The sequence below is a fragment of the Rattus norvegicus genome, chromosome 4 (assembly GCF_021556685.1).
Source record: "Rattus norvegicus strain SHRSP/BbbUtx chromosome 4, alternate assembly SHRSP_T2T, whole genome shotgun sequence".
Lineage (NCBI taxonomy): Eukaryota > Metazoa > Chordata > Mammalia > Rodentia > Muridae > Rattus > Rattus norvegicus.
The window spans coordinates 178,740,955-178,744,453 of NC_141537.1; the positions used below are offsets into that span (position 1 = coordinate 178,740,955).

A 3,499-nucleotide genomic window follows, 5' to 3' on the forward strand; every position below is an offset into this window, starting at 1 on the left:
ACTTGTCAATGTTCTACCCTCTGGAGGATGAGGGAGGGATGGACAGGAACAGTGATTGTGTCCAAAGCATCAAATGCCTTCAAAAGCTCAGAAATGCTGATGGCAATAAATTAGGTCTTCATTTATCAATACCAATACTTTGAATTTTCAGAAGGCCATTTTCTCTCACGCAGATATACCTATGCACATGAATATTCCTTGGTAGCCACAGTTTTTGCCATACATAAGAAAGCATCAGAGTGATTAAAAATAAATGTCTTATTTTTCTTGTAAAATATCCCTGAGATATAAACTGTGATACTACATCACTTACGAATATATGTAATCAAATCATTCCTTTTCTTCCCATCAATAGAACGTGTCCAGGTTTCAGAAGATTTTTCTATACTGGACTCTGGGTCAAGTAAAACTCAAGTTTCAACCCTGTGCAACCACTTGTACCTAATCAACAACAACATCTGTGGCCGGTGGGAGGGGTGAGGAACATAAACTGGACTGGATGGGTTTTAAAAAATGTCACAAAGTTAGGAACATTGGGAGGGTATGGAAGGAGAATGGATCTAAAGGGGTTGGGAGAGGGGTGACATGGTCAAAATATAATGTACGAAATTATTGAAGGACCAGTAAGAATGCTTTAGAAAAGAAACTCTAGGAAACATGTGTTTGTCACCCCAATCCTAACAAAAGGAGCTGACTACCTCCAAATTCTCCCAGGGATGGAGCAACAACTGTTAACATTCTCCATTTGCCAAATCCTGTTCTATGTCTTCTCCCCAGAGAGGAAGACCTCATCCTCTAGTCACTACATTTCAAACAGCAGTACATCCCACGTTTCTAATTTTAAAACAATATTTTTATTAATTCTCTGCAGATTGTATATAAAATATATTTTGATCATATTTAATCTTTCCCTCTCCTCTGAGATCTATCTGCCCCCAACCACAAATCCCATTCCAATTTTCTGTCCTCTCTGTCTGTATTTTATTTACTAAGTCCACTTAGCTCTCTCCATATGCACATCAGTGCAGGCTTCCCAATTGACTGTGGTCAACTTACCAGTTGCCACACTCTTTTTTTTCTTTTTTCTTTTATTGGATTTACATTTTAAATGTTATCCCCTTACCTGGTTTCCTGTCCATAAACACCCATCCCCATTCCCCCTGCCCCTTCTTCTATGAGGGTGTTCCCCCACCCAACCTTACCCACCCCTTCCTGCCTCCCTGCGCTGACATTCCCCTACATTGGGGAATCCAGCCTTGGCAGGACCAAGGGCTTCTCCACCCATTAGTGCCCAACAAGGTCATCCTCTGCCACATATGCAGATGGAGCCATGGTTCTGTCCGTGTGTTCTCTTTGGGTGGTGGTTTAGTCCCTGAGAGCTCTGATTGGTTGGTATTATTGCTCTTATGGGGTTGCAAACACCTTCAGCTCTTTCAATCCTTTCTCTAACTCCTCCATTGGGGTCCCCATTCTCAGTTCAGTGGTTGGCTGAGAGCATCTGCCACCGTATTTGTCAGGCTCTGGCAGAGCCTCTCAGGAGACAGTAACATCAAGCTCCTGTCAGCAAGTACTTCTTGGCATCAACAATATTGTCTGTATTTGGTGACTGTATATATTTGGGCTGGATCCCCAGGTGGGGCAGTCTCTGGATGACCTTTCCTTCAGTCTCTACTCCAAACTTTGCCTCCATGTCTCCTCCTATGAATATTTTTGTTCCCCCTTTTAAGAAGGACTGACGCATCCATATTTTGGTTGTCCTTCTTCTTGAGCTTCATGTGGTCTGTGGATTGAACTTGGGTAATCCAAGCTTTTGGGCTAATATCCACTTCTCAGTGAGTGCATACCATGAGTCCTTTTGTGACTAGGTTACCTCAGTTAGGATGATATTTTCTAGTTCCATCCATTTACTTATGAATTTCCTTGGGCAGCACATACACTAAAAATGGAATGATACAGGGAAGATTAGCATGGCCCCTGCACACTCTTTTTTTTTGGGGGGGGTTCTCTTTTTCGGAGCTGGGGATCGAACCCAGGGCCTTGTGCTTCCTAGGCAAGCGCTCTACCACTGAGCTAAATCCCCAACCCCGCCCCTGCACACTCTTAAAGAAAACTGACTTTCCCTCCCTCAGGAGCCATCACTGGGATAACTCCTCAGCTGGGGTGGGGAGGAGTTGCTGAGCCCATCCCTGCCCTGTGCTAGAATGTTGCCTGGCCTTGATCTTATGCAGACAACAATGGCGGCTGTGAGTTCCTTAGCACAGCTGTCCTCCCTGACTTCTAGTTCTCTCTTCTTCCATGGTCTCTGGACCTTTGTGAGGAAGGGCATGCTATAAATGTCTCATTGTGACTGAGTACTTCACAGTCACCTATCTCTGTCCTTTGACAAGTTTGTAAGTCTCTGTTTACTGTAGGGAGAACTCTGAGGATGTCTGGTAGCTACACTAATCTGTGGGGTGGAAATAGAAACTTAAAGGGCACTTTATCTCGCTTTCATTCTATTTGAATATGTAGGGATGAGAAAATAGAAAAAAAAGGATCAAAACCCCATTGTCTTTGGGAAAATAATGCAAGCTGGTTCACCCCTAGGACTGTTAAAAACTGGGTATGTGGTCACTACTCAGTCTCTTTGTTATAAATGGGTCTAGAGAGATATCTGGTTTGTAGGCAAGCCAAGCAACTTGTACATCAAAATCTCTCAGTAAATGACAGCTTGTATCAATAGTATGGGACAGCATTGGGAAGGATATCTTAGAAACTATTGGCTCCCACTCTTCTTTGAGATAAAGACCCAAAACTCACCAAGGTAGGCAACTGACCTAAAGTCACTCAACTTAGTTCTAGATCTCTTCTCACCACCCTCCAAGCCCTTCCAGTTTCATACAGGGAAACACCCACAAATGTCTTAGTAAGTGAGGATACGGCATGAGCCCCATGGAGCTGTTCAGGCCCCGCAGCTCTCCTACGGGGCAAAATCTCACTAATTTGCAGAGGGTTTGTAATGGCTCCTGTGACTTTGAAGTCTGCCAGGATGTCCAGTTCTGGCTAGTCTCTGTTCGTAGGACGCAAGCCAAGCTTTTGGTTACCCAAAGGGGAAGTGTTTCTGTCCCCTACTACAAAGCCCCATTCCTTTTCTCTCTCAACTCCATGAGCTTCCTGACTGCATCTCTCTGTGGTGAACAGACTCTCTCCATCCTCCGAGACGTGGAAGGCAGCAGAGAACAGCACACTTTGGAGGTGAAGACTGGAAAACAGCTGGGTGTTACACTTAAGTTCCTATGCATAAATATGTAGCCCAAGAACCATAAGGGCAGGGGGCTCGGGAAGACTCAGACAGAATTTCGAGAGGATTGGATGATAAATATCATCTCTGTCCCTTGGGAATAAAATGACGCGTGTGTATTGTTAACAGCTGGGAATCTCACTGACCATTGATTTCTGTGCCATCATGTTATTTTATTATTACGTCACCTTCATCTTCAGTAAGCACACTGTATAAGTC

General features: G+C 44.0%; 1 pseudogene; it reads left to right on the forward strand.

Moving 5' to 3' along the window:
- Positions 1–1,912: 1,912 nt before the first annotated feature.
- Rnu6-448p (RNA, U6 small nuclear 448, pseudogene) lies at positions 1,913–2,012 on the forward strand (annotated as a pseudogene).
- Positions 2,013–3,499: the final 1,487 nt, after the last annotated feature.